This window comes from Callithrix jacchus, chromosome 2 (genome assembly GCF_049354715.1).
Source record: "Callithrix jacchus isolate 240 chromosome 2, calJac240_pri, whole genome shotgun sequence".
NCBI lineage: Eukaryota > Metazoa > Chordata > Mammalia > Primates > Cebidae > Callithrix > Callithrix jacchus.
Genome location: NC_133503.1, coordinates 29,076,425 through 29,102,286, shown reverse-complemented (window position 1 = coordinate 29,102,286; position 25,862 = coordinate 29,076,425). Strand labels below are relative to the sequence as shown.

Here is a 25,862-nt window from a genome sequence, read left to right as displayed (position 1 = left end):
CTATAACAAAAGGAACAAACAAAGTTCTAATTTGTAGAAATTAAATAATGCAATTCTAAACAACCAATAGATCAAAGAAGAAATCACCAAAAAAGTTAGAGAAGATATTTAGAGACAGATGAAGACAAAAATACAGTGTACCCAAACTGTAAGATATAGCAAAGAAGTACAAAGGGGAAAATTTATAGCTATACAAGCTTACATTAAGAAAAGAAAAAGAAAGATCTCAAATTAACAATCCAAGTTTACAACTTACGAAACTAGAAAAAGAAAAACAAAACAAAACCCAAAACTAGCAGCAGGAAGGAAAAAATAAAGATTCAAAATGAGAAAAACAAAATAAAGAAATGAAAACTAACAAGGAAAATCTACAAAACTAAAAGTTGAGTTTTTCAAAAGATCGATACAACTGACAAATCTGTAGCTAGATGTACTAAAGAGATGAGTCCAATTGCTCAAATTAGAAATAAAGTGGGAACATTGCTACCAATTCTAGAGAAATCAAAAGGATTATAAGAGAGAACTGTTATCAATTGTATGTCGACAAATTGGATAACTTAGAAGAAACAGACAAATTTGTGTAAATACAAAAGCTACTAAGACTCATCCATGAAGAAATAGAAAATCTGAATAGATTTGTAAAATTGAATCAATAAGCAAAAATCTCATGACAAAGAAAAGACCTGGACCTCATGGCTTCACCAGTGAATTCAACCAAACATTTAAAGAGAACATCAATATTTCTCAAACTTTTCCAAAACAATTGAGGAGGAGAGTACATTCTAAATTGATTCTGTAAGGCCAACCTTACCCTGATCCCAAAGCCAGACAAGGACACTACAAGAAAACTACAGACCAGTATTCTTTATAACCATGGATCCAAAAATCGTTGACAAAATACTAGTTAACCAAATTCAACAGCACATTTAAAAGATCATACACCATGACCAAGTGGAATTTATTCCTGTAAAGCAAGAATGGCTTAACATGCAAAAATTGATGAATGTTGTATATTATAAAACATAATGAAGGGGAAAAAACACATACTAATTTCAGTAGTCAAAAAAAAGTTGAGTCACACATCATTGTTACAATAATTTCATAATTTCCCACGTATTTACTTTTATGGAGATTTTTATTTCTTCATAGAAATTCAAGTTTTACTGTCTAATGGCCTTTCATTTGAACCTGAGTGACTACCTTTATAATTTCTTTCAGAGTAGGTCCTGCTAAAAAAAAATTCATAAGGTTTTGTTTATATGGGAAGTCCTAATTTCTCTTTTAGTTTTAAAAATTATTAGGTGGAATATAGAATTCTTGGTTATTTTCTGTGAATATATCTTTTAAGAACTCTGCTAATAATTTTACTAAGAAGCCCTTGTATATGACAAGTTGCTTTTTCCTTGCTGCTTTCAAAATTCTTTCTTTGTCTTTCCACAGTTTAATTATAATATGTCTTGGTGTGGGTCTGTCTTTTTTAATGAATTATGTTTGAAGTTAATTGAGATTTTTTGGATGTTAATATTTATGTCTTTTATTAAATTTGGAAAGATTTCACATTCTTCTTTTTAGTATTTTCTCTTCCTTTTTCTTTCTTGCTCTTCTTCTGGGACCCTTAGACCTATTCATTTAATTTTTTATTTTTGTTCCTCAAACTTGGTAATTTTCATTGTCCTATGTTCAAGTTCATATTCTTTCTTCTGCCTGTATAAATCTGTCTTTAATTATTATACATTCTAGTTCCAGAATTTAAGGTTGTCTATTATTTTAATTGAATCAGTAATAAAAAATCTTGTGACGTTTTGTTCATATATTGTTTTCTTCACTTTTTATATGCCTTAAACCTGCCCAGTTTGTTTTTTAAGAGTCGTTTAAAGTATTTGTCTAGTAGATCCACCATCAGCTCTTTTTCAGGAACAGGTTCTGTTCACTTATATCTCTCCTTTGAATGGGCCATGCTTTTCTATTTTTTGTATGCCTTGTGATATGTGTGTGGTATACTGGACATTTTATTTTAATAATAATGTGATAACTCTATAAATTATATTTCCTCCTTCTGTCAGGTTTATTGGTGTTTCTGTTTGGTTTTGCGCTGGTGTTTTCTGGGCCTATATCTTCCCCTGTGCATGCACAATAAGTTTCTAATTTCTCCATATATGAAATTACTTTTTATTTTTGAGACAGGATCTCACTTTGTCCCCCAGGCTATAGAGCAGTGGCATGATTTCAGCTCACTGCAACCTCCATCTCCTAGGTTCAAGTGATTCTCCTGCCTCAGCCTCCCATGTAGCTTGGATTACAGGCTTGCACCACCATGCCAGCTAATTATTGTACTTTTAGTAAAGGCAGGGTCTCACCATGTTGGCCAGGCTGGTCTTGTACCCCTGATCTCAGGTGATCCACCCACCTCAGCCTCCCAAAATCCTAAGATTACAGCATGAGCCACCACATCCCATATGCAACTACTTTTGAATATCCTCATCTTCAATATCTGCCTCCCAAGAGGAGGAAAATGAAAGAAACAAAGGAGGGAAAGTTACAGTCCTTTAAATTCCCTGGAAATCATTTGAATTAGAGGAAAATTGGCTTTCAATAATAAGGAGGGGGAGTCACAACAAAGAGGTGCCTCTTTGTCTGCATCTCTGTAATCAGAAACAGAAGTCAGTAATCAAGCAACGATCTCTGACATCTGGAAAGCAGGATTATTTTTCATGCACTCTGGCCCTGCTATCTGTGTGCAAGCACACTACAATCTGTGTGCAAGGGACGGGTAGCTCTTACTGTGCTATAAAGTGAAATGGTCAAAAATTAACTGAAATGTACCACATAAGCCTTACCCTGGAAGTTGCAAGCCTTCAATAGACTCCAGAGTTTTAAAATATTTACATCATGGATTCTGCCTGTGCAATTTTTGTGTAGGTAGAGATTCAGATTTTAGTGCTCCTGACTCTTCCACCCTGTCAGCAGCCTTCCATCCATGCTTTATTAGCCACAGGATAAAATAATATAGTAGATGGGATTGTATTTTGAACAAATTAAGAGACTCAGAGGAAGACAAATTATTACGTATAAAAGAGTAACTTACGAAATCATTATTTTCTCCATAGCACCTGGTGACTTTATACTGAGGTATAATTTACACAGAGTGAATGCATAGATCTTAAGAACACAATCAATTTTAACAAATATATACACAAGTAACCTACATGCCTATTAAAATATATGCATTTCCATTATCCTAGAAATATTTCTCATGCTTCACACCCAGTTCATTCCCCTCACTCAACGCAAGAACTCTTTTGATTTTCAACACCATTGATTTGCCTTGCCTGTTGTAGAACTTTGAAGAACTGGAACAGTAGAATACATAGCCTTTTGAGTCTGAATTATTTCCCTTAACATAATGTCTCTGAGATTAACCAGTGGAGATCTTTGTCCCCCTTTTTACTCCCATGTAGTATTCCATTATAAATAAAGTTACCCTTTATTCAATAATCTATCCTTTTCTAGTTAGACAAGAGAAGGATTGTTTTAGGTTGTTGCTCTTACTAGTAAGAGTGCTGTGAATATCCTTGTACAAAGCTTTCATGGATATATATATATTTTTTGTTTCTCTTAAGAGGAATATCTAGGAACATCATGCAACTTTACAAGAATCTAATTTAAGCATGGACCCTAAGAGTGATTTTTTCTCAAGTGTCACTGCTATTTTAATATTCAACCTAGAAGAATTCCAATATTATTTTCTAAGACTCTGCACCCCATACTGAAGATGGCCTCTTCTGCCAAAGGGGGACCTATCCTGCCAAAGAACATTGGTATAATTCTCATCAAGTTGTAGCTTTCCTTTCTCTGAGCTCTCTCTATATGACTGAAAACAATAAGAAAATGCCTAGAAGTCAGGCCTAGAACATTAAATGGTAATAGACTCCAAACAACAGCAGAAGATGGAGTTGATTAAAATGTAACTTTGGGGCAAGAGTAGAAATGAGTATGTGTTTATGTGTGTGTGTGTCTTTATCTATGGACAATTTCCTTTTACTTATTAATGGCCCTGAAATTTAATGGATTAATGGAAATTAAAGTATGAAAATCAATTTGATGCCTTACAAAAATACCTTTTTCAATTTCCTTCTATAAAAACACAATACCTCAAATTATACATGATAAAAACAGTACTAGCATTTTTATTTCTATATTGGTTAAAATAGAGGGGGGAAAAAAGCCAAGTTTCCCCTTGATCATTTCATGTAGACCTATGATATAGACAGAGCATGATGAGTTAAAAAATTTTGCAAAGAATATCTTTCTCAGCCTTGTCCTCTATGTCCGGAGTTTGACTGTGTAACTCCGAGGCTGAATGTGTTGTTTTAGTTTACCCAACCATCACTTTTCCTATAAAGTTGTAAGTTACCTTTAAAATGTCAAACATCAAAAGTTAGTTACATACTTTTCTTCACTCCACAAGATGAAGCATTATCATTCTATGCATCAAAATATTCCCAAGTGATATGATTTCACCTTTAGAATTTCTGACTAACTGGGATTTGGTATCCAGAGATACAGTATGATTATTAGTGAACAAGCTGAAGAATAACATACAATACGGAGTGCAAGGCAGGGTTCCCTCATTGCAAAATCACTGCAGCCCCTCTGTTACAGGCAACGTTTATGCAACAAAAGAAGTGTTTCAATAAATGTCCAAACTAAGCCAGGAGAACAATCTGGGAGATGATGATAATGAAATCCTCATATTAGTGGTTAAACACAGGTATAGAGAAAAAGGCCAACAGCCCAATTACTTAGTATACCAAAGGACTTTTCTTTAAAGAGATAACCTGTGGATCAGAATTCCCTGTAGTTACTGGTAGAATATAAAATAGTACTCCTGACCTTGAGGAGTTAGAAGCTGGTCTGTCAACAGGAAATCAGAAATCTAACTTTCAAGTGATCATACAGTGTCAGCAAATATCAACTTCTCTCACCACTGAATAGAAAGGGATGAAAGAGGTGAGAGAAAGGACTTACATCTGTCACTTCAATAGAAATAAAGAACTTGATTTCTACTCAACTGATCTTAATATCTAATGCGCATTTATGGTTGACATGATTCTATTACTAAACATGTCTTCCCATTACTAAACGATTAGCAGTTCGCTCTTCAAGCTTAAAAATAATGAGACATAAAATGTGTATTCCTTTGGCAGAGGATGAGCAGTTTCAGTACAAAGTGCTACTGAAATTAAAATGTTAACATACACATTTAAGAGCACTATGCTACTATGATTCACTACATATCTGAAGTTTTGGGAAAATATTCTTTTAAAATACCCAAGAAGGCCAGGTATGGTGGCTTACACCGGTAATCCCAGCACTTTGAGAGGCTGAGGCGGGTGAATCACGAGGTCAAGAGGTCGAGACCATCCTGTCCAACATGGTGAAACCCTGTCTCTACTAAAAATACAAAAATTAGCTGGGCGTGGTGGCATGGGCCTAGAGTTGCAACTACTCAGGAGGCTGAGGCAGGAGAATAGCTCGAACCCGGGAGGCAGAGGTTGCAGTTAGCCGAGATCACACCACTGCACTCCAGCCCAGCGACAGAGCAAGACTCTTGTCTCAAAAAAAAAAAAAGAAAAGAAAATTAGGCAATGAATAATATATTTTTTAAAATTCTAAACCTTTTTTTATTTCTAAAGTAAGGTTCATAACAGATCCCACCTCATTTATTTTGCGGCTTCATTTTGTAGTCCAAGATTGGCCTACAGATATTCACACCAGGGGCTCAGTTCCGTGCACTACCTGAGCCAGTCTTGACTGAAATAGGCATCACATCAAAAGGTGAGGCAACATGATTAGGTGAATATCAAAATCAAATTTCATCCCTTATGCCTATTATTTGGGCTCTCATTTCAGTTTCTGTCAGACAAATCAGATCCACAAGTTAAATCTTAAACATCAAGGACTGAGCTTTATTTTCTCCCTGATATATCTCATTGTTACTTCCCTCTTAACAAAACTGGTTTTCTAGAACCATGGAGGGCTGGAAAGCTGGGCTCTAACTCTCTTCCCTCCCCCACGGGAGCATGTAGCCTTGCCACTACTGATTGCTTTAAGAATGGTGTGATCAAGCGGGCCCAAATTAGCTCATGATTTTGTTAAATCCTCTGGAATTCTGCAAACTTATTCAACATAGCCATTATTAAAAATTAAATTGTGTAAGAATTCAATGGAATTAACTATGTGAAAAACAGAACTAATAAACACTCAGAGGTCAACACTTCAGTATTTTTTTCTGAAAGGAACTGCTATACATTACCACAAAGTTACCATAAGTTTTGAAGTTTGGAAGTCTGAAGTCACATTGCTCCCATGCTCCCTTTGAATGCTCGGGAAGCAGGGAAGGGGGTGAAAATTCTTCGTTGCTTTTTCTATTTTCTGGTGATTGCTGGTAATCCTTGGCGTCCCTTAATTTGTGGCAGTATAACTCCAATTTCTGCCTCTGTCTTCACAGGGACTTCTTCCCTGGGTCTCTTCTATGTCATTAAAACTTTCTCTCCATTGAAATTAGGACCCACGATAATCCAGTATGACCTCATCTTAACTTGATTACATTTGCAAACACTATACTTCCAAATGAAGTCCACATTTACAGTACCAAAGGTTTTAGAATTTCAACAAATCTTTTTTGAGAGAGACAATTCAATCTACAACCTCATAACTACTTTACCACATTTTACTCTTATCTTACATTCTTGGCCTTGCTTACCCCGCTTGCATGGGTCTGGTGTAATTCCAACCAGCAGTGTGCAACTGAGCATTTCTCTCCAACTCTAGACTTACTTGTTATAGTTAGTCATATTGTATTGACAGCTTGAAAATAATTACAGTGAAAGTGTTTATACTATGGAAACCAGTAAACACCACAAATCAGGGCTGGATTTATTATTTTGAATAAAAGCATCTCCTATACAGGGCCAGAGAATAAACATTTTAGACTTCGTGCAAATATTTTTTCTGTAGCAAGTACTCAACTCTGTGGTTCTAACATAAAAGCAGACACAACAATACATTAAAAAAAATAGGCTTGCAGAACTCCATCAAACTTTATTTAGAAAGACAGAGGGCAGGCCAGATTTACCCTTTGGGCTGTAGTTGGTGACCCTTATAGGGTTAATAATGGAGAAAATATTATTATAAACAAATTTGAAAGTGTCATGTCTGTAGCTTTAACATTAATAGTACAAACAAAACTATGAAATATTATCTTAGTACTTGAAACCAATTATTTGAATCAGCAAAGAAGTTGGTCATTGATGAATTGTGACATTTCAATATATTTATTGTTTTGTCTATTAATGTAAATTAAAATACCAATATTCATGTCAGAATGTGCTATAGTAATTGACCAATTATAACCAGTGCATTGGTAATAAATACCAGAATTTGACAAAAATCAGGGGAACAGTCTTCAAAAATCAATTGACTGCGTAAAATTTACAAGAAAGAATATCACACATTTTAGCACTATTTGTAACTTGTTTCCTATGTATTATAACATTCATTCTAAACTTATGTATCCATATATGTGTAAGCTTTTTTTCTGGAGAGTCATTTGTTAAACGTTTTTTAGCACATCACGGCCCAAACCACTAGCATTTGGAACAATTCCTGCAAATGGCAGTATTCATATTGGCAATACAAACTCTAATAGAATAGTCTTAAGAACCAAAAATGTCAAAAGAGAGTGAAGGAGCAGTATCTTTTACCACTTCCAAAGATTGATAAGAGCTGTATCTCTCAAAGACAAGTCCTACCAGCATTAACATATATGATTAGGAAATTAGAGCTCAGAAGAAAACTACCCAAATAAATCGACTTCATTTTTAGGATTAAACTTGAGACTTGTGTTAGATTGTGATTTCTTTCAGCAAATTTATGTAAAACACACCTACCCAAAAGAAGAGACTTAAAGGTGCAGTGACATCTTTAGTTACACCTGAATTTGTGACATATTTGGTACAGATGGTTTGGACCTGTCTTGCTGCCTTCATTGGGGCCAGCCAGGCTTTGTAGCTGGGTTCTCTTCCGTTTTTGCTTTTCAAAGGGCATTGACTTATTTGGATATTTAGCCCAAGCTGCATTTCTTTATATGTAAAATAAAGATTATCAAGTTACTTTTGCACTATACATATTAGAGAATTAATGCAAGGAAAACAAAGAAAATGCTTATTATATAAGTGTCCAGTAAATACATGCAATAACAATTGCTCCCATGAATTCTGCTATTACTAACATCACTATTAATTTTTCTAGGAGGTGTCAGTTTTCTGAGAATCCAAGTAGCCTCCGTCAGTTGCTATAGCTAGGTAGAAATGACATCTATAAAATAAAATATAAGTAATTCAATTCGTGTTTATTTTTCCTAACGTCATTCCAATGTATAAAAAAGAGGACTGGTTCTTGTGGAATAATGGCATAAAATATCTTATGGCAGAAACTATTTTGGTTTCAAATAATTATGTCCATTCATCCATGCACCTACTCTGGCCAATGTCAGTAGGTAGAAATGCATGTTGAATTCCATCTAATGGAGATCACTGCCTGTAAAATCAAGCCATCAGTGAAGAAGTGGTTATGGCATGATCATTTTTACATTGTGTGACAAGTTCCTGTAGTACTGTCAACAAACATAAACTTTAATCTCCACAAGGAGAGTTTCTGTAAAGTGTATGTCACACTAATGCTTTTATTTTGCATGGTTCTTTTCCTCAGAGAAATTCCTTTTACCTTTATTTCTTTACTACAATTGTAATTCATTTCTGACTGACATGCTGACAAATCTGTTCAATTCCTTTATATTATTGTACAGCCATTGATTATTTAACATATTTGAGCTCCCTATTTTTCTTTTTTAAAATAAATACTGCTCCCATTGTCTGCACAGGGATGGATTTGAATATGCATTTAAGTCCAAGAGAGAAATAGATGTTCCCTATACTTAGGCTCACCATGTCTAATTTGAGATTTATAGCTTGACTTTGCACAATTAATTGAAATTATTTCCTCATCATCAAAAATGTCCATTAGAATTTAAAATTTATCGGAATCTTACAGTGTGGTATACAGATCAGTTTGACATATCTGCCTATATATAATAACTCAACAAAACATTGTGATACCAATGGTGTCTTAAGGTCAATTTAAGTCAGATTAGATGAACGGCAAATTGGTCTAGTCACAATGGGAAAGAGTGATACTTTACCAGATGGTTGGATAACAGGCTATCTGTACCATCTCTTTTCTCCAAACTCTTCATTTCTTTCATCCTAAAGACATTCCACGCCATGGTCCTCAAGACCACATTATAGTTCTCTATTCATCTTGACTTCTGATTAATTTATAAGCATTGGTCCTTCTGCCACTTGACTCCCTGGAGGCATTCATATTCTAACTCATCAATGCTTAGCTTCCTTTCCTGACTAAATGGAACCATAATAAGTAGAGAGACAAGGGTACATTCAGAATTGCTTTCTATTTGAAACAATGGATCTATCTCTTTCTCATCATCTTCAAGGACAAGGGCCACACTGACCTAAGTCTCTGCGCAGTTTTAGACACATATTGGTACTAAACTTGCATTTGTTGACTGACAAAATGAATGAAATCCCATAAAGGTGCCAGTTTATACAATTTCTTATGCTCTATCATAATAATTTAAAAGCATGTTCTTGAAGGGCTCAACTTGCTTTTTATTTTACTAAGACCGTTCTTCCTAGCCTCTACATTTTCTTCTGAAATTGGTTCCTTCCTTTCTGCAGTATCACCCATGGTGATTATAAACTTGGTGTATCTCATGCATAGATCATAATTTTACAAACTGAAAAATTAAAAATTGGATTCAGGACATCACTAATGTGCTAAAATATATCCCAGTTCAGTATTATAATAAAAATGAAAGCAAAATGAATTTGTGTAACCTTTGTTTTATACACTTATTTAAGCCAGGTTTGATAAAACAAAGTTACATTTTCAGTAAGCCTCAGAAATCACATTTTTTTAAAATGTGCAGATTTGACCCTATCACATGAAAAGGCAAAAATCTACAATGAACAATTGAGCTGATGACCATTCCCTGGCTAACTAAAGTATGATAGCACTACATAGCTTCCAATATGATTCTTTGGTATTTCTTAACACTGTCTTGTATGTTTTATTTTCCATGTATGGCAAGAAAGAAGTGCAAACATTCAGTAACTACACTGGTATCTGAATCATTTGTTTGATTATTATAGATAGATGCATACGCCATACTTGTCTTCAGAACCACGCATTCATGCTCTCTTCATTAGCTCCTTTATTTTAAAAACCTGAGATTAAGTGTTGAATTTGTGTTAAAAATCTTCCAGCAATCCAACACAATTCAGTATTTGTATTATTGATATTCCTTTAGTTTTTAAAAAATCACCATTGACTGATTGGTTTATCTTTTTATTGTTTTTCTGTTTTACCTTTTCATGCTGAGGTTACAGAAACTGCTCGATGACAGAACTGCTGCAAAACGGGTATCTTATCCTGTTTTGGCCTGAATCCAACAATGTTGCACATTTACCAGATCAAGGCACAAGTAACTGTTCTTCACATTCCGAAACAGCATAAGGCAGCATCATATCTGTTGGTTTTCAGTGTCCTTTAACTGCCGTAACTAATGAAGACTCTCTTCTCGGAAATTGAGGGGGGAAGGCATTCCTGTAGAGTGTGCCATTTCCAGACAATGTTCTCTTAATTTTTTAATGCAACTATTATTGTGATTTATAATTGCATCAGAAGTTCTTTGTAATCTTTTTCAGGATATGTTTGTTGTTATTAGTGAAATCCTTGAGTCTTTGGAAGAGATGTTTTACAACCCTATTTAATAATATAATACTTTCCTGAAAAACGGTGCAATCTTATATCTTCTTTAAACAGATATTCATACCTGCACACTTTAAAGAACTTCCTAAATTTACATAGCCCTACGTTGGGGTGTGTCAATTAAAAGGGGAGCTTTTTTATTACTTAGCTTTGAAAAAATACAAAGTACCTATTGTTTTATATGTCATAATTCTCAACTGTTTCCTACATCAGAGGATTCACAAGTTACTGCCTAGGATGTGGTTTAAAAACACTGGCAAATTGCTGAAGGTCTTTCTTGTATCATCATATTTGGATTAAAGCTTTCTGCTAATTAATTAACTCTAACTGGGTGGAGCATATCAAAATGTGTTTTCTGTAACTATTGTATTAGCTTGAGTTAACAATGACTAGTAGCTATCTGCAAGAAGGCAGAAATACTTTACTAATAGGAGAAATGTGTTCAAACTACATTGGAGCTCCAGCATTAAAATCTTTTAAATAGAAAATTTGGTATAAGGAGAGTCTCTATTGGACTATGTCTGTAGGGTCTATTATCCAAGATACTGGAAGGAGAGGGCTATGAATACATTTCATTCTTGTAGCACCCATCTTGAGGACAGTGGATTAGCAAGGCTCTAGCATATGAATTACATATGCCTCTTGATATTGTAGCAGAATAATAATTATAAGACAGAATTTCAATAAATTCCTCCTCTTATTCTTCCCAAATTTCTCAAAATCAGGTTTTGGTTATGGTAAAGTTTTGGCCACTATTTCCTACATATTCAAAAAGTTAGGGAGAAAAGAAACTCTAACGAAAAAGAATAGTTTTAGCAAAATTAAATATTAATTTAGAATTCAATGTTTATTTATATATTGTTAAAAGTTAAAAACTGCCAGAGGTAGAGCTTAAAAAAGGTTTGGCTAGAATTTAGAATCCGTCACTCTAATGTTTATTCAATGTATTCAAAAGAAGTTCATGAAAAATCTCAAAGTCAACAATGAAAGGGGGAGGGCCTATTGAATTACTTTGGGAATAACACAAATAAATGTAAAGAAATCAAACCAGGTGAATATCACTGGGCACAGAGATGTTAGAATTTGTGGCCGACATAATTTTTTTTTTTATTTTTTAATAAGGCACCTGAAAATTATCCCTACGGTAATAGGAACTTAAAAGATAGGGTGATGAATCCAGGTGAACTAATCAAGTCATAACATCAATTATCAGAAAACCTCTCAGACTCTGAAATTATATATATTCTCTTATAAAATAATAAAAACAGGGCAAAAAGTTATTGAAGGTATTTCATGCTAGAAGAAATATCAGTCATTATAATATTTGGAAACAGTTTCTAATTTCAGGATTATAGATGGCAGCAAATATTCATTCCCTCTACATGCAAGAAAACCCAAACATACTACTTTGTATCAACATTCTAGCAAAAAGCTGTTCTGGCAAAGCAAACATGACTATGGGAGATGAAAAATTACCTTAGAAGAGCAGAAAAATATCAGCACATATCAGCAAGTTCTTTCTTGTTTTTTTTTTTTTTTTAAGATAGAGTGAGCATTAATCATGGAAGTTTGAAAGGGATAAAGAAGAAAATGAGAAGAAATGTAGGAGAAAAGAAAGGAAAGAAAATACTTACTTGAGCTGTAATAAACATCATAAAACTCTAAGGTTTTGTTAATGTTACCCTCTCAAATTTTCTGGAATATCTGTACGTTTATAGGATGATCTCTGTATTGGTAATTCACGGGGACACATAAATAATCAGTTATTATATATATTATTTACATATTTTTAAAAATTGTTTTTAAATTCAGACATTGGGTTTAAATCACCTGTATACTGATATTCCAGCAAAATAATACTTAAATGTCTCTAGACAACAGGATATGAATTTTCTGCTTTGACATATTAATTTCAGCCAAAATATGTCCTTTAAAAATCTCTTCTGCTCCTCTCTGCATCCTAAAGTATCTGAATTTAGGTTGTAGTCTCTCTTAGTGTTTACTCCAGGCTTATTATGCGTGGTGGCCATGTCTCATATTGACATCCCATGTTACACAATTTATAAGATACTTCTTAATTTACTATCTGGCTAGATTGTTTTGCTGTGTAGGGAGACTCACGTGGAACATAATTCATTATCTTAGCTCCTAGAAGAACACTGTGGAGATTGAAATGGGTTTAAACTGGCATGCCTCACATTATGCTAGGTTTCAAAAAGACAGAGTCCAGGTGCTTTTAGCTAAATCAGACAAATGATCTTGCCAAAATTCTCCAATATAACATTCCTTGGCTACACATGAATATCATCATATACAGAGGCTGCCTTCAGCACTGGAAAGAATGGACAATTTGAGAGAAAGGAGACTAAGAAAATTCAATAATTGCTGCAAAAACAAAATGAAAAATTCTATCTTCACAGTATCATAAGCTACGATATTTATATCTCGCATTCACTTCTGCAATTCCTCAGATTTCAAACTCTTACATAACATTCATACAGTTTCTACATCTTTCTCAGATGTCCTGTGAATTTCCTCTCAACAAACACCACAGGCAGAAGAGACTCACTAGTGGCTTCCCGCGTACCCTGTTCCATGGCCTGTCTGACTTATTGCATAAACTTACACATTGCTCTGTGAGTCCCTTTAGCAGGAATTCAAAGCTTTCTTCAAATTTCATCACATGTAATGGTGGAGACTCACGTACATAATCCATGCATGCAACTGGTGATGTAGGGAAAGGAAGCCACAGACTTTGTATTTTATGAGGTAAGCAGAGAAAATACATATGCCATCTGGAAAATTGCTTCCAGCATTCATTATAGAATTGGCACATCTTGTTTGAAGAAAATAAACAAGCACACAAAATAATAACAATAGGTAGAAAGAGAATGTGAGCCTTTGAGAGGTCTGAAGCTCATAATAAGAAGGAAAAGGCCTGGTCTAGGTGGGAAAAGGACCCAAAGAAAAAGTATGTGTGTGCGTGTGCGTGTGTGTGTGTGTGTGAGCGTGTGTGTGTGCATGTGTATGTGCGCACACATGTGTTTGTACTGAAAAAGCATGTGAGAAAACACAAAAGAGAGAAAGGAGTTGCAGAGAGAGACGACAGGAAAGAATGTGAAATTTCTATGGCAAGAGTGCCAAGAGAGATACTCCTTAGGATAGCAAGAAAGCTTTAGGAGAACCTTAAAGCCTAATAAAAAAATGAGCCTTTTGAGATGCAAGGCCTAACATGTTATTAATTGTGCTATTATCAACACTGCAGTACAGATGACTACCCTTGTATGGGTGAGTGACTGAATATTAATAAAGGGAATGAGTTTCCTGTCTGTGTTGACACAGTGAAAAGAAGAAACTGCAAGAAGATATCTCATGCCAACCTAGATCCCATTAGAGATTTGCAGAAATCTCATTGGAAACTTCAATCCTTCACAGAATGTGGAATTGCAGTTGAAATCATAACAGCGTTTGTTTTTTTTTTTTTTCCTGGAATTCAAGGGGCAGCTTGCATCTAAAAGAGGTCTAACTGGCATCTATCTGCATCCAGAAGTCTTTGCCCCACATGTTCGGGGGTAAGGTAAATGAGTAAAATGAGGCAAGCAGGAGACGTTGGGGATGATGGAGACTGTGGGAACCCGAAGTCTCCCGCCATTTCTAGATGGCTCTGCTACTTCTTAGTTTCACAGTATGTGGGCCATGTGAGAATGTGCACTCTGTGTTGCTACAGTTACTATTTTTTTTTTTCCAAGAGAAGCTCCAAATCTAAATATTTAGATAAAATCTCTTCATTTAAAAAAAAATCTGTGGGCCTGATAGATATGGATGTACCAGTTTGCAAACTCTCCTGTACATTTAGCTGCAATTTCACTCCTTTGTATACAACCAATTTTAAAAGTACATAAATCAGTTCTTTCTCATCTTACAAATAATACAAATAAAAAATGTTCAGTTTTCCCTTCCTTAAGGCATGGGTCTCCTTTAATATTCTAAGATGGACTTTCAGACAGTACATCTACATTTCAGAAAGGATATTCAGGAGTGTGACAGTGTGGTGGCATATGCCTGTAGTCCCAGCTACTTGGGAGACTGAGGCAGAAGAATCCCTTGAACCTGGGAGGTGGAGGTTGCAGTGAGCTGAGATTGCACCACCGCACTCACTGCACTCCAGCCTGGTGACAAAAGGAGACTCCGTCTCAAAAATAAATAAATAAATAATAAAATAAAATAAAGGAAGTTGAAAATACAGACCTTTTCTGACTGCTCACTTGCCTGCCTAAAAATTCTATTATCTCGGAAGAAGAATAGAGCAGAAATCTGTGGAGGACTGGCATAACAGAGCTCCTGTATGTTTGGTATTAGGGTGGTTATAACAATGACAATGTCCCACCATTCCTACATTCATTCAAAATCCTTAACATCATTAAAATAATCCACTAGACTAAGCATTGTTAATTTCATTCATTCTTAATTAATTTGTTGGTGACATTAAACAGCAATAAAGTTAAATGAATTTTTTAAACATGTGGAGCCATTTCAAAAAATAATTTTTGAATCATTAATTTTTAATTAAGAAATATTGCAAAACTAGAGAAAAGCAGAATAATAGGTATTATAGATACTCATGTATCCCACCAGCTAGAGTTAACAAATGTTAAAATATTGCTATATTAGTTTTCTCTTTCTTGAAACAAATTTTTAGATAAAAGCCCAATAAGCGAAAGCTCATGGGGAGCTGAATTATTTGCAGATAAAAGAAGGCTCAGAATCTCACTCTTTGGGCAACCCCTATTGCCCCCAAACTTTCAATGTCCCCAAACATTTTTCAATGTTTCAGTGAAAAGCAAGAGTCAATTAGGCATTGGTAATCAAAGTTAAAGAAATACTACTTTTAAGTTTATTCAGATTTAAACATTATGCTAGACTGAATTTATATCCTCCAAAAATTAATTTGTTAAAACCTAATGCCAAATATGATATTTCAAGATGGGCTATTGGAAGTGATTTGGTCATGAGAAAAGAGCCCTCCTAAATGGAAATATAAACCTTTTAAAAGAGGGCAGAAAGCTCCTTTATTCTTTTGGCCATAAGAGGACACAGCAAGAATATCATTGTCTATGAACAAGGAAGCAGGCCCTCGTCAGACACCAAATCTGTTGCTGCCTTGAACTTGAACTTCCTAGACTCTAGAACTGTAACCATCTGATCTTTGACAAACCTGGCAAGAGCAAGCAATGGGGAAAGGATTCCCTAAAATAATGATGTTGGGAAAACTGGCTAGCTACATGCAGAAAACTGAAACTGGACTCCTTCCAATTTCACAAAATTAACCTTACACAAAAATTAACTCACAATGGATTAAAGACTTAAACGTAAGACCTAAAACCATTAAAAAAAAAAAAAAAAACCCACTAAAAGAAAACCTAGGCAACACCATTCCGGACATAGGCATGGGCAAAGACTTCATGACTAAAACACCAAAAGCCAAGGCAACAAAAGCCAAAATTGACAAATGGAATCTAATTAAACTGGAGAGCTCCTGCGCAGCAAAAGAAAATATCAGAGTGAACAGGCAACCTACAGAATCGGAGAAAATTTTTGCAACATATCCATCTGACAAATGGCTAATATTCAGATATTACAAAGAACTCAAAACAAATTTACAGGAAAAAAAAATGATCCCATCAAAAAGTGGGCAAAGAATATGAACAGACACTTCTCAAAAGAAGGCATTTTATGCAGCCAACAAACATGTGAAAAGAAGCTCATCATCACTGTAGAGAAATGCAGATCAAAACCACAATGAGATACCATCTCACATCAATTAGAATGGCGATCATTAAAAAGTCAGGAAACAAAAGATGGAGAAATGGGAATGCTTTTAGACAATTGCTATGAGTGTAAATTATATCAACCATTGTGGAAAACAGTGTGGCAATTCCTTAAGGATCTAGAACTAGAAATACCATTAGACCAAGCAATCGCATTACTGGGTATATACCCAAAGGATTAGAAATCATTCTACTATAAAGTTACATGCACACATATGTTTATTGCAGCACTGTTCACAATAGCAAATACTTGGAACCAACCCATATGCTCATCAATGATAGACTAGAGAAAGAAAATGTAGCACATATACACTATGAAATACTATGCTGCCATAAAAAAGGATGAGTTCATGTCCTTTGCAGGAACATGGATGAAGCTGGAAACCATCATTCTCAGCAAACTAACAACAGGAACAGAAAACCAAACACCACATGTTCTCACTCATAAGTTGGAGTTGAACAATGAGAACATTTGTACATAGGGAGGGGAACATCATACACCAGGACCTATCAGTGGGTGGGGCACTAGGGGAGGGATAGAATTAGTAGAAATACCTAATGTAGATGATGGGTTGATGGGTGCAGCGAACCACCACAGCACATGTATACCTATGAAACAAACCTGCACATTCTGCACATGTATCCCAGAACTTAAAGTATAATTTTAAAAAAGATTTTAAAAAATGAAGAAAGAAATGTTTGTTGTTAAAGCCACCTACACTATAGTATTTTTGTTATAGCAGCCTGAACAGACCAAGGCATTTCACAAATGTAAATTTTTTACACAGGTAGAAACAGTAAGTCTATAGTACAGCACACTTTTTTTCCTTCCTTCCTTCCTTCCTTCCTTCCTTCCTTCCTTCCTTCCTTCCTTCCTTCCTTCCTTCCATCCTTCCTTTTCCTTCCTTCCTTCCTTCCTTCCTTCCTTCCTTCCTTCCTTCCTTCCTTCCTTCCTTCCTTCCTTTCTTCCTTCCTTCCCTCCCTCCTTCCTTTCCTCTCTCCCTCTGTTTCTTCCTTCCACCTTTCTCCCTCCCTCCTTCCTTTTCCCCACTCTTCTTCCATTCCTTCCTTTTTTCCTTCTCTGTTTCCTTTTAAAGGAGTTACTGGTTTTATTTATTACAAATGAAAACATTATGTGTTCTTACTTTGTTATTTATTTATATTGGAGTGACTTCAGGAAATTTTTGAAAACTCTTTGGCCCAATTAGAAGATGAGTCTGTTACACATTCAGAAGTAACTGTGCTATATAACTTCAAAATCATCAGTCAGAATACTATGCATTTTTAAAATATTACATGATTGGTGATAATATAACAAATGTTCCATTTTTTCTGTAAAGTCCAAAACACTTAAACATCATAGAAAAGCAATAACAGAATGATGCTAAAATGCAAAAACACAACTACATGAGAATTAACTCTAGTCTGTGATCTTTGTGCTTAAATATGGGTCACACTCAGTGCCTAGCTTGATACCGCTATAATTTTAAGCACTACATTTGTAATGCTGGATTTAAATAATAATAATAACAACTACATAGAGAGGTGAAACTCACAATTCTGAAATGGAAATTCACCCAGAGTTTTTCTTGTCACTTGGGCCATGATCTACTTAAACAATATTGAACAGTATGGTAGCTGGCACGCAGAAAACACAGGTCTCAAAATGTCCCGGTCAGGTGGTCTATTTCTGTGCAGCATAGATAAAGCAAACACTTCATTTTGCCCTGAAAGACTAAATTTGTCTAATTTACCTGAAACCCAAGACCTCAAGAGTTCCTGAACAAGTGCACAATGTATACCACGCACTTCAAAAGTAAGAAATAAATAGACTACAACTTACCCTGCCTTCCTTCCAGTAACTTCCACCTTCATTCACTCATCATTTCTAAAGAAAGAAAAAGCAAGAAGTACTCATTGTTCATGTACCTACAAGTTGCATAACTTAATCCAGACTATAATTCAAATTAGCTGCTGAATGGCAGCTTTGCTTTAAAAAAAAATCTTTGACGAGTTGTTGAAAATTGTTTTAATGTTTGCTATCATTAACCATCCACTTTACCAGTTGTAGACCAAAGTAGACGAGGACACATCTGTTCAGGAATCCTAGACTGCTCCCTTTTTCTTCAGAATCCATCTGTCTTTAGATTTTGAGTTAAATACAGTATTTGGATCTATATTTCATTTTGGAATTTAAAAAATTTCTTTAAATACATTGGAAAAAAGAACACATGAACCGATTTTCCCTTTCCTGTTATTTACTTATGTCAACTCCCTCTCCCATTTACTCTTATTTCTTTAATTGTCTCATCCCTAAATACATCTACATTAATTTAGGAGAAACAATCAGGCAGCCAAATTCAATATGTACCAAGCAAAACGGATGCTGGGAACTTCACAAGTTAGGCATATATTCTCATCTAGTGAAGTGAGAGGTAAAGGAGAGGGAGGGTGTAACAAAGAAATAGCAGAATTAAACTCTCAGATCTCAAAGAGTTAATTTTAAGCATCTAAGCATGTGCATCTGAGAAACTGATTCTATTTATTTATAATATTTTTAAAAAGTCAAACATCAAAAGAGAATCGTTTGATATGCAGTGCATTTTAATACAATTCTGAAAACTATGTAAAGATTGAGGTTTGTTAAGCACTGGAGAGTTACCTTTTTCTAATTGCAATTTTATTGAAGTCCAAGTTAAGCGCCCTTGTGGAGCCCCACTGCTATTAGAATGACAAGTTATGGCTGGCCAAAACACACTGGCTCTTTAGCCATTGGGCAAAACAGACAATAAAACAGCAGTGAAATTACAAGTTGGCACCACCACTTCCTTCTATCATATGTTGACAGAGAAAAAGAATGAAAGCTGCACCAACAACTGTACTTGAGACAAAAATGCATTTATATGAAGTACTTGACTTGGAGGCAATCGGAATTTTCATTTCTAGCAGCTTGTTACCAGAGTGGTACCAACAGTCCTTAGTAATTAAAGGTGTCATTTATCCCCAGACCTTGGTGAGAGAAGAAAAAATTTCCCCCATTTTTTGGGAATTGCTGTTTTCCAATCATTTTGAAACAGAGGGTGACTAGCTTAGTCACCTCCCCACTCTGTATTATACAAATAGCTCATCTTGGGAACAGCTTCTGAGGCACCAAACATCCCCTCCACACCTCACGCCCGAGGTAACGTATTTCATTGTGTGCATGCCTCCCAGTTCTGGCTGGCATTCCTTTAAGGAGACCTGGCTCTGAAATTTCCGAAGAATGTGATGTTATACTTTAGCACCCAAAACTCTATACATTTTAGAAGAAAACATCAAGTGACGGAGGTTCAAACAAATGCCTAATTTTTATAGTCCTTCAGTATTTATATTTTAAAAATGGAAGAGTAATTTATTTCTGATTAAAACAAATTGCTCAGCTCTCAGAGGTTTTTTTTTTGTTTTTTGTTTGTTTTGAGACGGAGTTTCACTGTTATTACCCAGACTGGAATGCAATGGCACGACCTCGGCTCACCGCAACCTCCGCCTTCTGGGTTCAAGCAATTCTCCTGCCTCAGCCTCCCGAGTAGCTGGGACTAATAGGATCCTCAGCACAAAGCAGGTAGAGAAAGAGTCATCATGAAAAGCAGAAGCTTCACAATTTTTTGAAATTTAAACTTGAAAAAAAGTAATTAGGTTTGTCATGATTATTGCACATTATGATAAACTGTTCTCATTTAGTGAATGGGATAACGAATTTGAGTGACCCAGAGGATTAATAAAAGACAAGTAACACTGGCCTAAGAAGCATTGGTGACAATTCTTATTTTGTAAAGGAGGCCAGCAAGCCACGTGAGGGGTAATGGTACATTCACAATTTTTTTCCCCTAGAATTAATTTGATTGTTTGCCAAATGTTTTCCACCTGAAAGCTGACCAGGGCGAAGACCTTTCTGCTCTTGCCACAGAACTGTAGCAGAGCTTCCATCTGGTGCAAACACTTCTTGTGTTGAGCCCAATCAGAGTGATTTATTTTTCAATCAGCCACATAATCAAAGGAATGCTTAAATATCTTATACTGTCATTGTGGAGGGACGGAGCAACATTCTACAAAAGAATCATCACTAAAGCGATGGAGGTCCATCTGCCTAATTATCCAGCCATGAAGATCGCCTTTAGTAAGCACAACATTAAAACTGTTTTGGGTTTTTCAAAGGTGCTGCATTCCCATCATCTTCCCTTGAAAATAATGAAAGGGAAGACACAATAATAGAACGTTAAAGTGGATGCCATGTAGCAAGGGCTCCAGGCAAGCTTTGTGTTTCCTCCTGTGAAAAGTATCACCATTTATTATCACTCATTAAAATTTAATTTTATATGGCATCTTTAAAAGGTCATTTTTTAAATTGGAATTTTGTCGGCAGCATTACTGACTGGTTAACTACTGTGAAAAAAACAAACCTTCATAGATTTATTGTTTTAAGCTATTATTAAAGAGGCATCTTAAAAAAACAGAACAAATTATTTCCTTCTTATAGAGCAAGATTGTTCTCCTAAGTAATTTAGTTTACACAGTATTTTCAGTTGATTTTTCTACTAAACACATCTTGGAAACCTAATTAGAAATAGAAAATCATTAGCATATAAAGGGTTTAGACCTATAGCTTAACTATGACAAATTTAAACCAAGATTTGGATGGTAAAATGCATATAGCTCTAGCATGGGGAGTGGAAAAGTTTAACTTGTATCTTTCCTTTGTACTTACTTCAATAAAAATCTATTATTTTTCTACTGAATCTTATTTTATTATGGACTATGATTACTTTGACTTCTAAATTGGTTTTATGTAGCTGTACAGTTGTAATAAATATTAATACTTATTATATCAATGTAAAAGAAACCCTTTATTCTCCAAAAGGAAAAAGAAACAATTTTATAACACCAAAATTGTCAGGCACTTTATATATATTTTATTCTTTAATCATATAAGAAAATATGGAGATAAAGATTGAGCCCATTTTGGCATCAAGGAAACCGATGTTTAGGAAAGATAGGATTCGAAAGCTAAAACCATGCAAGAAGTTACTTTCATAGGAAAGACAAGGCTAACCTAGATCTCCCTGGCCCCAATAGAATTTCTAATACCTAGGCTGTCTCCTAAAGAAAGTGCATCTATTTTCACAAAAAGAGAAGTCAGCAAACTCTTGTAAAGAGAGAAATAGTAGTATTTTCTGCTTTTCAGGATATACCATCTATGTAGCAACTACTCGATTCTGCCTTTGCAGCACAAAAGCAGCTATAGATTAAATGTAAAGGAATAGGCTAGCTGTGTTCAAATAAAGCTTTCTTTTCAAAATTGGGCAGAAGACTAGGTCAAAGGGTCACAGTTTGCCCTGCACTGGAGTATAAGCTATGTAAAGGCATAAACTTTATTTGTTCAATATTATATAATCCAACGTCTAAAGAAGCAATGATTAACTTATGATGATATTAAAAATAACGCCCTATTTGGAGTTTGTTATGTGCTGGCTGCTTTTGCATACAATAACTCATTTACTTCTCATAATATCCCTGCAACTTAGTTACTATTTTTCCCAATTTTAGGAGATAAGGGAACTAAGAAATTAATAATTGGTCAAGATAATTCAGCAAGTAAGTTGGGAATCTAGGATTTAAATGATAAAAATGCAGAATACACAGTAGAATCTCAATCAATAATTGATTAATTAACAAATGAATAAATGAATGATTGAATGTATCAGTATAGGGAGTTAGTCCTGGGTGTTTTGAATAAAAAATATATATCTTGGTTATTTAGGAGATATCATTCTTCCAAATGGTCTAGGTTTACATAGTCAGAAGCAAAATAAAAAAAAATAAAAAGAGGCAAATCAAATGAAGGAAATGTTAATTTGCTGTTGAGCATGGATTTCTGAGCATAGATTTCTGTATTTCAGTTAATTAAACGAATTGTCTGCTACCATTTGAATGTGCCCTCCAAAGACTCATGTGTTGGAAACTTAATCCCCAATGTAACAATGTCAGAAGGTGAGGCTTAATAAGAAGTGGTTGGGTGATAAGGGCAGAGCCCTCATGGATGAGTTGATACTGTTAATGCAGGATTCGATCAGTCATTGCAAGTGTGTATTATTATAAAGAAGTCTGGCCTCTGGTGTGTCTGTCTTGTGTACCCACTTCCGCCTTCTGCCCTTCCACCATGAGATGACCTTGCCAGTTGCTGGCTTCATGCTGTTGGACTTCTCAGCATGAATCTAGAACTGTAAACTAAATTAACTTGTATTTTTAACAAACTATCCAGTCTGTAATGTTCTCTTATAACAACAGGAAACAAACTAAGACGTTGTCTTATCTTAAATAAGACTGAACTTTACATTAGTAGGTGGGAATTTTTTAATTTAACTGACAAGTCTGCATTTGTCATGAAGGAATACAGGAAGAAAAGAAAGAAGAAAAAGGAAGGATGAAAAAAATCTGAGAAAAGTTAAAAATAGCAATGGGAGCTAAGGGATATCTATGAGAAGAGAATTGTGAGGAAGACCTTTTAATCAACAGGTATTTACCAAAGGTTTAAATTCTATTAGATACTAAGCTACAGACTGATAATACATTGATTTTAAAAAGAAAGAAAAATAACCAAGGTTGCTTTATTCATAAAGCTTACAGTATATTAAGGAGACAACATAAACATCATATATAAAAGTATTATTATAAATCATGCTAAGTGCAACCCCCAAAAAATGGATACACACTCTAAAAGTGGACCAGTAAAATTGAACTTAGACTGGCCAGACGTGGTGGCTCATGCCTGGAATTTCAGCAATTTGGGATGCCGAGGTGGGTGGATCACCTGAGGTCAGGAGTCCAAGACTAGCCTGGCCAACATGGTGAGACCCCATCTCTACTAAAAATTCAAAAATTAGTCAGGCACGGTTATGCAGGCCTGTAATCTCAACCACTTGGGGGGCTGAGGCACGAGAATCACTTGAACCCGGGAGGCAGAGGTTGTGGTGACTCAAGATCGTGCCATTGTACTCCAGCCAGGGCAAAGGAGTGAGACTCCATCTCAAAAAAAAAAAAAAGAGAAGAAATTTAATTTAGACTTAGGAATGTAAGAAGGACTCTTTGAGGAAAGGATATTTAAATTGGGAATTGCAGATGAATAAGAATTATCTGGATGAAGAGTAGGGAGAATAGCATTTCAGGTAGATAGCTAACAGGAGCAAAGATTCAGAGACAGGAAAGAATTTGATATACTAGATGCTGTGAGCTGCGAGAAAATTGGTAAAAATGACAACAGCAAAATGGGATAACCAGCAGGGTTTGTTAATTATATTAAGAATTTTAGAGGTTACTAATTTTTCTCAGATTATATTCCAGGTCTGATGAGCAAAAATAGAAAGGATTTAAATAGTGCAAAAACAAATTTTGGTTTTTATTTAAAAACAAAAGAAAACTGGCAGTGTTGGAGGCAGAAGCCATGAAGTATATAAGAAGGAGGTACGTGAGGTGATAGGTAAGAGGATGTTGTAAGAACAGGCCAACAGAGAGGGGCTCATGGGTAAGACTAGGGAGTGAATGGTACAGCTGAGGATGGATGGATACTTTGGACATAGATGTTGACATGAATTTGTGGATTCGATGTAATACGTGAAAGAGAGAAAATGTTTTCTGTTGGTAAAGTGGGGAGGTGAAAATTCGAGCATAGGATTTTGAACAATTTAAGTTTGGGATACCTGAGAGGCATTCAAATAGAGGCAGTGGATCCATTACCCTGTCTCTCAAGAGAGAGGTATGGATGAATGATAGTAAAGGGTAAATATTACCATTTGGATAGCATAAGTTATGGGTATGGAAGATCACTTAGAGAAAGATTATAGAAAGAGAAGAACTCTGATTTTTAAGAGTGGGACAGAAAGCATAACTATTAAAGGAGACTGAGAAACTGTGGTTAGAGAGGAAAAGACAAAGCCAACCAATTTTAGTAGTATTATAGAAGCCAGGAGAAGAGAGTTTTCAAGGAGGAGCCATGGTCAACTGTGGTGAGAAGCCAAGTAAGAGTAAAGTTCATAGATTTCCAACATGGAGGTCACTGGTGTCCTTCGTCAAAGCTTTCATAGAGTCATGGGTATAGATATAAGAAGTGAGTGGTAGAGAACCAGAACAGCAAGGGAGTGACAATCTTTTGAAAAGCCTCTGGGTGAATTAGTTTAGATAGTGGAATATCTGGAGAAGAATGAGAAGGCAAGAGTGCTGTTTATTAATGTTTGAATGCTGCTTGGAGTATACAGTAAGAAAAAGAAGTGATGGTGGAGGAATAAGAGTGGCTCCGTGTAAAGCTACAAAGGGAAAGAAAAGGAAAGGGAAGAATGTGAAAGCAAGAACACAAAGATTAAAAAAAAGAAGAAGAAAAAATGCAAGTGAATAAACTTGAGCTGGGTTTGGTACAGACAAGGACACCTAAAATCTAAACAATCAGTGACTTATACTACAGAGATTCTCTGGGAGGCCTGAAGGTTGATCCCACATAATAATTTAAGAGTAGTATGGATTACCCACTCTCACTTTCTCCCACTATTTATGGGTGCAGTCAATTAAGCTTAGCAACATTACACAGTAGTAGCAGAGCTATTGCATTTCCCATCCTGTGGGGCTGTCAGCACACAGAGTCATTTTCCAACTGTCAGGGCAGAGGATTCGGTCTCTGGATAGTGATTACACTCCTTTGAATGTGCATGTGGAAACTCTACCCAGAGGAGGAACTATTACAATGAGCACCATCAGTGAATGATACAGTGCTTCCTTTTGCATTCTTAACACAAGCATCACTAAGCTACCAAATAAATCAGAGAAATACACATTCCTTAGGAATTATTTTTCTTAAATTTAAAGTGATTGTTAGGGACCAGATCTCTACTTCAGTCTTCTATTTTTATTTAATTTTTCCAAGCTCTGTATTTTACATTTTATTCACTAATTTGTTTAAAAAAATTATAAAGTACTTCCTATATACCAAAAACTGGAAATAGTAAAATGAAGAAGACAGCCATGTTCCAGCTTTTCTGGGACTTATGCTTAAGTGAAGGAAGCATACTTTATATTTATTTTATAGCATTTTTTTAAGTT

The 25,862-nt window shown here is 35.3% G+C and overlaps 1 protein-coding gene across 3 annotated transcripts in view; it reads right to left on the bottom strand.

Moving 5' to 3' along the window:
* The window catches only part of TENM2 (teneurin transmembrane protein 2), a 3,966,312-nt gene that overhangs the window by 2,029,537 nt on the left and 1,910,913 nt on the right, over nucleotides 1-25,862 (bottom strand). For all 3 annotated transcript variants that reach the window (XM_078359011.1, XM_078359016.1, XM_054252473.2), the window contains exon 7: nucleotides 18,583-18,627. The gene's annotated coding sequence lies outside the window, so the exon portion shown is untranslated. The remainder of the gene's footprint in view (nucleotides 1-18,582; nucleotides 18,628-25,862) is intronic.